Below are 13,867 nucleotides of genomic sequence, written 5' to 3'. Positions count from 1 at the left end.
CAAACATTTCTGTGGGTCTCTTGGGCATCTGCATCAGGCACATACGACAGCTGTGCTGGGGACTACGGCCCTAAAGGGGAAACAGACTTGGAGTCGTTAATGGTGTGGAGAGGGAAGTGGGCGGTTGGGGGTGGGGGGCGGTGAGCAAAACAAGTAGGGGGCTGGGACTGAACTTAGAAGCTGTCCTTGACCCCGTCCATTTAAATAAGTGAATGAATGGAGTTTCACCTGGGCAAGTGTCCTCACAGCATGCTTTCCCCGGATAGGGTGAAGTGACGCCAGCAGAAAATCGATAGTAGGAAATTGGCAAGGAACTGGCTGAATTTGTCCCCTTTGGGCACTTGTAGGCTCAGTTGCTCTTTCATGCTCACATGCTCATCACCACTTCTCTCTGTCTCTTATGCCACAGCTAAAGCCTGTTATTGAAAGCTTCAGTTTGCCTAGGTTTAACACTGCCTGTATAGGGCTTTGTGCAGAGTGGGTGCACAACAAATTCCCTGGAGTCTGAGTATCATACCAAAGCCTAGAGACTCAGGGACCACCCAGTTTGCGAAGTGCTCTCAGGCTCGGGCATCTATTCAGGGAGAGCTTATGCACTTTGGTATTGTGTCTCTGGGAGAAGAGAGTAGTTTGTTGCTTGGGGAAAAGAAGGTGCTGAGAAATATGTAAGGCACCTTCCTTTTCTGTTCCCTCCTCGGCAGCCCCGCTGCTCTCCCTTTGGAGGCCCCTTGGCTAAGTCCCATCCACACAGCTCATTTGCATTGTCCAGGCTTGCCCCTCTGGCCTCTGAGAGGAATGTAGCCAATGAACAAGAAAGAGGCAGCATGCTTTCTGCCCCTGCTGGGGTGAAGAGTAAGTGGGGACACAAATCCTGTCCCTTTCTCAGCTTCTGCATGCACCTTCTCTCCTTCATCTTCATCAAAAACAATTCGGAAGTGTTCCTCTGTCCAAAGCTCTGTCTATCCTCATTAGTTTGCACACAGTCCTTGCCCTGACCATCGAAGGCAACAAGGAGTGAATGACACGGAAAATGCATAAAACACTAACACATGGAGATGGGAGGGGAGAAGTGGGCTAATGTGGTAAAATGTGGATTCCAGAGATGTTCATGCCAGTGACACATCTGGGGATCAATGCCGTTTGTGGCTAAGGAATCAGGATAAATGCATGTAATGGTGCTGAAAGTGGGGGTGGGCAGTTGTGAGAGTTTTAGATCTAGGTAGATTGGGACAAGCAAAGCTATTGGCTCTTAATTGTAAGGGATTCCTAGAGGAGTTGCGATTTCAGAAATAGCTGAGTGACAGAACCAAATGGCCACAAGGGATTTACATCCTGAGGTGGGAGTGGAATTTGCAGATGGAGTAGACTTTGATCAGGAAAGCTTTAATAACCACTGATTGTTATTCCTTTCCCTCCTCCCTTCTCAACACACACTTGTTGAATGCCAACTCTGTCTTAGATACTGGGAACATAAAAATAAGAATGATGGCAAATAGTTATTGAGTACGTACTATGTGCCAGGTACTGTGTTAAGTACATTATCTTATTTACATCTCACATTGGCCTTATGATGTAGGTATCATTATTATGTCCATGTTGTAGATGAGAAAACTGTGGTTCAAAGAGGTGAAGTGACTTGCCCCAAGATCACACAGCTGGCTGTAAGTGGAAGAGGTGAGATTTGAATCTAGGCAGTTAGAGTCTAGAGCCCATGAATTTAATCAGTATGCTTTACCTAATCTTCTAGTTGGACAATGATAGAAATGGAACTCCTTTGATGGCAGGGGAAGCAAAACAGGAGGGCCAGGACTCTGAAAGTAGACCAGGTAAAGCAGAAGATCCCAGAAGCAGCAGCAGAGTCCCCAGTCAGCTATTTAGACAGGCAGGTAGAGCAAGCATCAGGGTAACCAGGATACAGCAGACACTAGGAGGAAGCCCAGATAGGCAGGTGGTTGGCAGCCAGAGTTTCTGGCAGCCAGTGACAGAGGCTCTGCCATGGGGCCTGGGCTTCCAGAGCAGGATGCCAGATGTCAAAAGGTCTGGCAAGAGCCAGATGAAGCACTATTCTAGCAAAGACTAAGGTGCCAGACAGGGCACCAAGGTAGGACTAAGGAGCTGGGAGCACCTGAATGGGGCTTAAAGTATGGCCTTCTATACAACAAACCAGGAAACAGCCCAGTTATTAGAGCTAGGAATCAACTCCATTCATTCATCCTCCCATCTCTTCTTTCAACAACATTTTTTGAGCTCTCACTAGGTTGTAAGCGCTGTGCTAGGCTCTGGGGTAAGACACAGTCTAGTTGGGGGAGACAGACTTATAAAACGGATAGCTACAAAACGGTGATTAGTTCTATATTAGAGGAACAAACAGACTCTGTGTGTGGAGGAGGGAGGAGACTAACTTTCCTTGGGGAGTTCACAGAGAATATTAACTCTGAGCTAGGTCTTCAAAGAAGAGGGGAAATTTCCCAGGCTCTGAGTGGTAGAGAGGATTTCAGGCAGAGGGAATACCATGGGCCAAGGCTTAAAGTTTTGAGAGAATAGGCCACATTTGGGGAACAATAAGCAATTCATACCAGATCATGGGGTATACAGTAGGGAGGGGTGGGGAATATGAAGCTGAATAAGACCTGAGGCGAGATTATGAAGGCTTTTGTGGGTGCTGCTGACAATCTTGGACATTCTCCCACAGGTAAAGGAGACCCAGCTGCGGTCTTTATGTTGACAAGTGATGGGATTGCACTGAGGTATTTCGGGAAGACTGCATGGGAAATAGTGCCCAGATGTACTGCAGGCAGGCAGATCACTCAGGAGGTTATTGCAATTGTGCAGGTAAAAAATGATAGGAGCTTGAATTAAAATAGTGACAGAGAAGATTAGTTCAGGAAAATATTTCTGAGGGAGAGCTGACAAGTCTCAGTGACTAATGTGGTGAGTGATAGGGAAAAAGGAGTCATGGACAGTGCCAAAGTTTTCTTGCTTGACAACTGGATCTGTGGTGACATCATTCACATAAAGATTGGGAATATAGGGTGAGGAATGGGTTTTATGGGAGGAGATAAGGAGTTCAGTTTGGGATATGCTGAGTTGGAGGTGCCTGGTATTGTGCTGGTAAATGCTTAACTACCAGCTCTGGAGTGGCGGTTGGGGGGGGATCCTTAACTTACTGATTTCTGTGGTGTAAATACACCCACCGTAGCCAATTTCAAGCTACCAATGTGATGTCAACCCACTCACAAAATTCCTGAAAATTTAACAATCAGTCTCAGAGCCCCAGAAAGGACTGTGCCAGGTAATCTGGGGCACAGGCTTCTGATGGCATTACTGAAATAATTTTGAGACCATACCAGTGGACTTAGGATTTTCAGAACTCCAGTGGAGAACTAATGGGTTCATTAAGCTGCTAACCCAAGATCAAGAAGGACAAGAATGAATTATATGGCACTGAATGAACTGATGAAGGATGATTATAGCTTTTGTTTGGAATATCGCTGCTGGGTTCAAGGAACCCCTTTCTCTTTTCTCTTTAGTTAACTATACTCATGACAACTAGTATATTGTACTTTTGTAAACAGAAATGAAACTTTTATATTTTCTCCCTAACTGATCTCTCCAGAATTTTTTAAAATTTATATTATTTATTTTTTGCTGCATTGGGTCTTCGTTGCTGTGTGTGGGCTTTCTCTGGTTGCGGCAAGCAGGGGCTACTCTTCATTGTGGTGCATGGGCTTCTCATTGCGGTGGCTTCTCTTGTTGCGGAGCATGGGCTCTAGGTGCATGGGCTTCAGTAGTTGAGGCTTGCAGGCTCTAAAGCGCAGGCTCAGTAGTTGTGGTGCATGGGCTTAGTTGCTCCATGGCATGTGGGATCTTCCCAGACCAGGGCTCGAACCCTGTCCTCTGCATTGGCGGGCAGATTCTTAACCACTCTGCCATCAGGGAAGTCCTCTCTCCAGAATTTGAAAACTCTTATTGAGTATTCTTATTTCCATGGCAATATAATTATTTGCATAAGTTCAGTAGGGATCTGTCCTCCTTGTAACAGGACATAATTAGAAACATTGCATATATAACCAAGACGTTGATTGGAATGTCATATTTGAAAATGATATGCACAGAATCAGATATGACCAGACAGCTTTAAGGAACTAAGGTTGACTTTATGGAGCCAATACTTACAAAGTCCTCTTGAGAAAACTGGCCTGGTACCTGGCTTACAGGGTTCCCAGACTTACAGGTGAGTAAAGAAGGTCACTTCTTGCAAGGAAGGCCCAGGAATCTTGAGATATTTTGGAGACCTCAAGAAAAGAGGAATTCACCCACATCTATAGGTACTGCAAGTGAAATCTGATGGCAAGTTCTCAGCTTGGCTTCCAGAAGGCTTTTGAAAGTCTAACATGAGACTCTTCATGAACAGTTCCAGCAAAGCAAACTTTAAAAGGCCTATGTGGTCAATTACCATTTTTTTGCTGCATTTAGGTAAATAATCAGGCCAAATCTAATGAGATGAGATGTATTTTGTAAACAAGAATCAAAAAGGTGGGGTGGCTGTAGAGAGAAATGTCTGTTCTCAGGCCACAGTGGAATTAAAATAGAAATCAATAATAGAAAGTTAACTGGAAAAATCCCAAAATATGTGGAGATTAAACAACACACTTCTAAATAACACAAAAGTCAAAGAAGAAATCTCAAGACAAATTTTAAAATATTTGGAACTAAACGAAAATGAATACACAACTTATCAAAAATGTGTGGAATGCAGCAAAAGCAGTGCTTAGAGGGAAATTTATAGCATTGAATCCTTGTATTCAAAAAGAATAAAGAAAAAAAAAAGAATAAACATCTAAAATCAATCATCTAAGTTGCCACCATAAGAAACAGGAAAAAAGAAAAGAGCAAATTAAATGTAAAATAAACAGAAGAAGAAAAAAAGAAGAAGTAGAGCAGAAATCAGTGAAATTGAAAACAGGAAATCAATAGAGAAAAATCAACAAAAACAAGCTGAGTCTTTGAAAAAAAATCAATAAAATTGATAAGCCTCAAAAAAAAATTGATAAGCCTCTGGCCAGGCTAACTAAGAAAAAAGAGGGAGAACACAAATTACTAACATCAGAAATGAAAGAGGGGTCATTATTACAGATCCATGAACAGTAAAAGGATAATAAAGGAATACCACAAACAACTTTATGCCCACAAATTTGGCTACCTGGATGAAATGGACCAATTCCTTGAAAGACACGAGCAGCCAAAACTCACACAAGGAGAAATAGACAATCCGAATAGGCCTAATTATTAATGAAATTGAATCAATAACCCTCCAAAAACAGAAAACACCAGATCCAGATGAGTTCACTGGTGAATTCACCCAAACATTTAAGGAAGAAATTATACCAATTCTTTACAATCTCTTTTAGAGGATAGAATGAAAAGGAACACTTCCTAACTCATTCTACGAAGCCAGCATTACCCTAACATTAAAACCAGAAAAAGATATTACAAGAAAAGAAAACTACAGACAAATAGCTCTCATGAACACAGATGCAAAAATCCTCAATGAAATATTAGCAAACCAACTTCAACAATGTATTAAAAGAATTATACACCATGATCAATTAGGATTTATCCCAGGTATGCAAGACTGGTACAACATTCTAAAATCAATTAAGGTAGTCTATCACATGAATAAGTTAAAGAAGAAAAATCACATGACTATATCAGTAGATGCAGAAAAAGCATTTGATAAAATCCAACACTGATTCATGATAAAAAAAAAATCTCAGTAAACTAGGAATAGAGGCAAACTTTCTCCACTTGATAAATAATATCTACCAAAAACCCTACAGCTAACATCGTACTTAATGGTAAGAAACTTGAAGTTTCCCACCAAGATTAGGAACAAGGCAAGGATGTCCCCTCTCACCACTCCTTTTCAACACTGTACTGGCAATTCTAGCTAATGCAATAAGACAAGAAAAGAGAAGAAAATTTATACAGATTGGGAAGAAAGAAATAAAATATCTTTGTCTGCAAATGGCATGATATGTAGAAAATACAAAAGAATCAACAATGACAAAAAACTCCTGGAACTAATAAGCAATTATAGCAAGGTTAATATACAAAAGTCAGTCACTTTCCTAAATACCAGTAATGAACATGTGAAATTTGAAACTGAAGACACAATACCATTTACATTAGCACCCTCCAAAATCAAATACTTAGATATAAATCTAACAAAATATGTACATACAATATATGAGGAAAACTACAAAACTCTTATGAACAAAAGTGAAAAAGAACTATATAAATAGAGAGATCCTCCATGTTCATGGACCGGAAGACTCAATAATGTCAAGATGTCTTCCCAGTTCTTCCCAACTTGATATATATATTCAAAGAAACCACAATCAAAATCCCAGCAAGTTATTTTGTGGATATCAGCAAATTTATTCTGGGCAATAGACCCAGAATAGCCAAGACAATACTGAAGGAGAAGAACAAAATTGGAGGACTGACACTACCCAACGTCAAGACTTACTATAAAGCTACAGTAATCAAGACATTGTGGTATTGGTGCAAGAATAGATAAAAAGATCAACGGAAAAGGATACAAACCCAGAAATAGATCCACATAAATATAGCCAACTGATCTTTGACAAAGGAGCAAAGGCAATACAATGGAGCAAAGACAGCCTTTTCAACAAGGGCTGGAACAACGGGACATCTACATCCAAAAAATGGATCTAGGGACTTTCCTCGTGGTCCAGTGGTTAAGACTCCACACTTCCATTGCAGAGGGCACAGGTTTGATCCCTGGCCAGAGAACTAAGATCCCGCATGCCACGTGGTGTGGCCAAAAAATAAAAAAATAAAAGTAAATAAAAATAAAACTCCTAGGAGATAGCATAGGCAAAATCCTAGATGACTTTGGGTATGGCAATGACTTTTTAGATACAACACCAAAGGCACATGAAAGAAAGAATTAATAAGCTTAAAATTAAAATGAAAAACTTCTGCTCTGTGAAGAATGTCAAGAGAATGAGAATACAAGCTACAGACTAAGAGAAAATATTTGACAATGACACATCTGATAAAAGACTGTTATTCAAAATATACAAAGAACTCTTAAAACTCCATGATGAGAAAACAACCCAATTTAAAAATGGGCCAAAGACCTTAACAGACACCTCATCAAAGAAGATAACCAACTGGCAAATAAGCATACAAAAATATTCTCTACATTGTATGCCATCAGGGAAATGCAAATTAAAACAACAGTGAGATACCACTACACACTTATTAGAATCCTCCAAATCCAGAACACTGACAATACCAAATGCTGGTGAGGATATGGAGCAGCAGGAACTCTCATTCATTGCTGGTGGGTGTGCAAAATGGAAGACAGTTTGGTGGTTTCTTAAAAAACTAAACATACTCTTACCATACAATCCAGCAATCACACTCCTTGGTATTTACCCAAAGGAGTTGAAAAGTTATGTCCACTCAAAAACCTGCACTGAGATGTTTATTACAGCTTTATTCATAATTGCCACAACTTGGAAGCAACCAAGATGTCCTTCATTAGGTGAATGGATAAATAAAATGTGGTACACCCAAACAATGGAGTATTTTTCATAAAAAGGGATGAGTGATCAAGCCATAAAAAGACAAGGAAGAACCTCAAATGCACCTTACTAAGTGAAAGAAGCCAATTGGAAAGGGCTACATAACTATGATTTCAATATATAACATCCTGGGAAAGACAAAACTTTGGAGACAGTGAAAAAATTAGTGCTTGCCAGGGGCTGGAGTTGGGGGAGGAATGAATAGGCAGAGCACAGAGGATTTTTACAGCAGTGAAACTACTCTGTATGATACTATAATGGTGGATATATGTCATTATGCATTTGCCCAAACGCATACAATGTACAACAACAAGAGTGAATCCTAAGGTAAACTATGGACTTTGAACGTACCACTCTAGTGAGAGATGTTGATAGTGAAGTAGGCTATCATGTGTCAGGGCAGGGAGTATATGGGAAATCGCTGTACCTTCTTCTCAGTTTTGCTATGAAACTAAAACTGCTCTAAAAAAAATTGTCTTTTTAAAAAATTAACAACTGACTGCCAGTACAGGCTGACTCCAGCATACCAATAGAGGTGCCTGAGGAACATCTAGGAGATATTTAGAAGGCCGTTGGAAACACAGGTCTAGAGCTAGGAAGGTCAGGGCTTCTCTACCCTTGCCTCGGTCCTTGCCCTGGCCCAGCTCTTCCTGAAGGGCCTGCCCATACACTTGCATTCTTGCATAGCCTCCCTTAGCCCTCTCCTAGATACCAGCAAGTCAGGATCAGGAATCCGTCCTCCACAAACCCTTTGGATTGTAATTTAATCTTTTTTGCAACTCAATGCAAGAGTGTCTTGCAAGACTCCCCCAGGACAGTTTAGCCCAGTTCTCACCTGAGTACCCTGGCAATATTTCCCAAGCTTTAGTCATTCAAGAATAACCTTCACAATTTTTTTTTTTTCCGGTATGTGGGCCTCTCACTGCTGTGGCCTCTCCCGTTGCAGAGCACAGGCTCCGGACGTGCAGGCCCAGCGGCCATGGCTCACGGGCCCAGCCGCTCCGCGGCATGTGGGATTCTCCCGTACCGGGGCAAGAACCCACGTCCCCTACATCGGCAGGCGGACTCTCAACCACTGCGCCACCAGGGAAGCCTAACCTTCACAATTTTTGACAGATCCATGTGACCACTTGTACTATTATTTACTTAACATGTTTCTTTCAGTTGCCTTTATATCAACTCCTCCTCCCTTTTTCTTCTTCCCAAGCAACAGTAGTTAAACCCACCCTTTAAAAACCCATGAGGAAGATATCACGCTGGAGACCAACATACTTTATCTCAAGAAATTCAACAGAGCTTGCGACAGATTGCTGTTTCTTGAGCTGAGCCATTGATGAAGTTGTACACATGCAGTTAGGAACCATGTTGCTGGGAAATCTGTAAATTCAAGCCCCACTTGGTGTCATGAAATTCCTATGGGGCTGGAGAGCAATTTGGAGAAAACGTTAGATCCACATTTCCTATAGTACCTCACTACAGGGTTGATTTGGAATAGTGGCGGAGGGGTGGCAAAGGTGGGATCTGGACTATTTAAATATTTTTCTCTCTCTCTCTAAATCGTTAGGTGAATTCATTCATTTCAGTTTAATGTGCTTATGATGGACACCACTATATCCACAAATAATCACTGTCTGATACACTCACAGGAGTGCCCAGCAACTTTGCCCTTCACCATAGCATATAAATGGATTAAAAACCTTCCCAGGGACTTCCCTGGTGGCACAGTGGTTAAGAATCCACCTGCCAATGCAGGGGACACAGGTTCAATCCCTGGTCCGGGAAGATCCCACATGCCGCTGAGCAACTTAGCCCGCGAGCCACAACTACTGAGCCCACGTGCCACAACTGCTGAAGCCCACTCGCCTGGATCCCATGCTCCGCAACAAGAGAAGCCACTACAGTGAGAAGCCCGCACACCGCAACAAAGAGTAGCCCCCGCTCTCCGCAACTAGAGAAAGCCCCTGTGCAGCAAGAAAGACCCAGCTTAGCCAAAAGAAAGAAAGGAAAAAAAAAACCTTCCCAGATGTGAGGTGAAGACTATATATGAAGATATATTCATCTATTGACCTTGCATAGATTCCAGAAGAGGAGTATGCGAGTTTGCAGAGAAATGGATGTTCACACTGGGAATAGCTGGAATGAGCTGGAGGGGTGGAGGTGGAAAGGAATCATCAAAACCTGAAATAGAGCTCTAGGAGTCATCAACAAACAGATGGTACTTGAAAGCAAGAGAGTCAAGTAAATCACTCAGCAAGAGTCTTGGAGTAAGAAGACACTGAGGCTAGAATTCTGGGCAACATCTACAGAGACGGAGAAGCCAGAGGAGGAAAATGAAGAGTAAAATCATGAGCATGATATTACGGAAGTCAAAGGAGGAGTAACTTTCTAGAAACGAGATTTGTTCTTAGTATCAAATACTACTGAGAAGTTCCCTCTGAAGTATGTCTGTGGCTTTTCCAATATGGAAGCCACTTACGAGCATAATGAAAGCTGATGGTTGGGGCAGAGACCAGAATGCAGGGATTGAATTATGGTGGGAAGTAAGGAAGTGAAGATAGTGAGTGTGAACTATTTTTCCTGAAAACTGGAATCTGGGCATTTCTTTTCGCAGTAGCAATACCAGTTACCATATGTTAAATAACAAATATACAGAAGGTGAGTATTACAATTCCTTTCAACTCCAGCAGACATTTATTGGGTGCCTTCCTTGGTCGTTAGGGATATGAAGAAGATCAAGGTGAGGTCACTGTCCCCAAGGTGCTCATAGTGTAGTAGAAGACAGACATAGAGGTCTGGGAGCACAGAGGAGGGAATATAATTTCTGTTGGAAGAAGGGGTTGGGAATCTGAGAAGTCTTGACGGAGGAAATGACATTAGAGCTGGGATTTGAAAGATGAGTGGAAGTTCTGGTGACGGGTAGGGAGGGTATTCTAGGTAGAGGGACACATAGGCAAAGGCTTATAGACAGCAATGTCTCTGCTATGTTTGGGGATGACTAGCGGCTCAGTACAGATAAAGGGCATGTTAGTGAGTTTGGACTTTAATGGAGGTAATGGGAAGCTTCCAGAGTTTTTTAAAGCTAGATTAGTCACATGTCCAGAATTGGAAGGGTCAAACTGCAAGTGGACCTGAGAGACTTTCATAACTGTCTGATCACGAGGGGCTGATAACCTGTTCTAAGAGAGTGGCAAGATGTTGAAGGAGAATGAAACAAATAGCAAAGTAACGCAGTTGAACTGATTTAGAAAATAAAGATTATGACTTTGTGATTGATTGATCATAGTGAATTATTAAGCTCTCGAGCTCTGGAATCAGGAAGAATCCTGGTTCTGCAACATTCCATTTGTGTGATCTTAGACACGTTATTTAACATCTCTGAGTCTGTTTCCTCATTGCATAGTGGGGATAATAAAATGCCTACCATATGGGACAAAATAGAGTAAGTACTCAATAAATGTTAGCTATTATGTTTAATATTATTATTTTTACTGCCAGCTAAATTTCAGTGACTGATGGAAATGCCTAATAGGCAGTTAGAAATGTGAACTGAAGTGCAAAAGGAAGGTATGGACCAGAGATTTTTTTGTGTGTGTGGTACGCGGGCCTCTCACTGTTGTGGCCTCTCCCTTTGCAGAGCACAGGCTCTGGACGCACAGGCTCTGGACGCGCAGGCTCAACGGCCATGGCTCACGGGCCCAGCCACTCCGCGGCATGTGGGATCTTCCCAGACCGGGGCACGAGCCCGTGTCCCCTGCATCGGCAAGCGGACTCTCAACCACTGCGCCACCAGGGAAACCCCAGAGATTTTTTTAAAATAAATTTATTTATGTATTTATTTTTGGCTGTGTTGGGTCTTTGTTGCTGCGCACGGGCTTTCTCTAGTTGCGGCGAGTGGGGGCTGCTCTTCATTGCAGTGCGCGGGCTTCTCATTGTGGTGGCTTCCCTTGTTGTGGAGCACGGACTCTAGGCACGCAGGCTTCAGTAGTTGCGGCACATGGGCTCAGTAGTTGTGGTTTGCGGGCTCTAGAGCACAGGCTCAGTAGTTGTGGCGCACAGGCTTATTTGCTCCGCGGCATGTGGGATCTTCCCGGACCAGGACTCAAACCGCGTCCCCTGCATTGGCAGGAGAATTCTTAACCACTGCACCACCAGGGAAGTCCCTGGACCAAAGATTTTTGATTCACACCAGAGATTTTTTTTAAATTTATGTATTTATTTTTGGCCATGTTGGGTCTTAGTTCCGGCATGTGGGATTTTTCTTTGTGGTGCATGGGCTCTTCGTTGCGTCGTGCGGGGGCTTCTCTCTAGTTGTGGCACGTGGACTCCAGAGAGCGTGGGCTCTGTAGTTGTGGCATGTGGGATCTTAGTTCCCCGATCAGCAATCGAACCAGCATCCCCTGCATTGGAAGGCGGACTCTTAACCACTGGACCACCAGGGAAGTCCCACACACCAGAGATTTTTGAGTCACCTTATAATCTCGGAGACTGGCTGAGCCACTGTGAAGAGCAGAGAATGGAATTTTGCAGAATATTGTACACAAAATTAGTGGTGTGAGAGAGAGGGAGAAGTCCTTACCTTGGAGAGGATCTTTTTATTTATTTATTTATTTTTAAACCTTTTGGCCACACCGCGTGGCATGTGGGATCTTAGTTCCCCAACCAGGGATCGAACCTGCACCCCCTGTGTTAGGAGCATGGAGTCTTAACCACTGGACCGCCAGGGAAGTCCATGGAGAGGATCTCCTTAAACTGCTAAACGCAGTGCCTTCATCTAAGTCGTCAATTCCTGACACCTCTGCACCACTGGATGCAAGTGACCTCTTCAAACCTTCTTTTAGAAACTCTCTTCTTCAGTTTCCATGGCATTCTCTTCTCTTCTATCTTCTCTGATTATGCATAGGATGTCTCAGTCTTATCGCTTACTTGTGCCAACCCCCTCATTTTACAAATGAGGAGACAGAAGAGCCAGAAAATGGAAGTAGCTGGTTCAAGGTTCACAGTCAGTTGTTCCTTCCTTGCCTTTTTTTCCCCTTTTCTCACTTCCCATAGTTCTTTGCTCTTTGCTCTCCTATGCTCACTTCCTCTTTCTATAAACTCATTGGTTTGCACAGCTTCTAGGATTGCCTTTAGGTTTTTTGATCACCAACTTGAAATCTCCCACCCTTGCCTCTCTCCAGAGCTGCTCTCCCACCCTTTCAACAGTTAGTCAGATGTTCCACCAACACCTCATACTCAGCATGCCTGAAACATCATCTTTCCCCACAAGGCTAGCTTCCTTCTTTGACTCCATCGTCATATCAATGGCACCTTCATTCTCCGAGACAGCTAATCCCTTACCAAATCTGGTCAATTAGTCGTATAGGAGTTAAGCACACTGCCCCTAGACACAAGACTGCCTGGGAGCAAATCCTGGCTCTGTGTTATTGGACAAGTGACTTAGTCTGAACCACAGGCCATTAGAGCTGGAAGAGAACTTGAAGATAATTATTTCTCTAAGCTTCATCTTTTCCAGAAAAGAAACCTGAATCTGTGAAAGGTAAATCCCCATTGACTGTAAATAGGAGTCAGAACTGGAACCCAGGGCTATTGGAGTCCCCAGTTCATGGGCTTTGTCCTGCACCATATTGCCTCTCGCAATCTTATTGGTTCTGTCACCACTGCCACCTCCCAAGACTGAATATTTGTAACTTTGTGCCTGGATTATTGACACAACCTTCTACCTACTCTTGCAACTTCTTTTTTACCCATCCCCATTTCATTCTGCCACATTAATCTCCCTAAAGCTTCATTTCCATCTTGTCATTCCCCTCATCGAAAAGCTTTTAGTGGTTCCTCATTGCCTCCTAAGTAAAATTCAAATGGTTAAGCTAGGCATCAAAACTCCTCCAAAGTCTGCTGCCAGCCCACCTTTCCATGCTTCATTACCCACACTACCCTTTTATACTTCATGACCCAGCCATGCCCAAAACTCTGTGTTCTTTGAACAGCTCATGCACTTTCATGCCCTGTTGCCTTTTTACATAATGTTCTTTCAACTTTGAGTCTTACTTTGATTTCCTCTTGTCAAATTCTTATTCATTTTTCAAGGCCCAACTAAATGTCCTAGTGCATGAATACTTTTCAGATTTCCCCAGTCAGAATTAATCTCTATGATAACATATGTGATAGTAGTTGACAACATAGATAAGTGTTTAGAGAGTTCCTGTCCCCCTTTTTTTCACCTGTGTTCCCACAACATATTGCTTATA

This window comes from Delphinus delphis, chromosome X (assembly GCF_949987515.2).
Source record: "Delphinus delphis chromosome X, mDelDel1.2, whole genome shotgun sequence".
NCBI lineage: Eukaryota > Metazoa > Chordata > Mammalia > Artiodactyla > Delphinidae > Delphinus > Delphinus delphis.
This window is presented reverse-complemented; position numbering follows the sequence as displayed.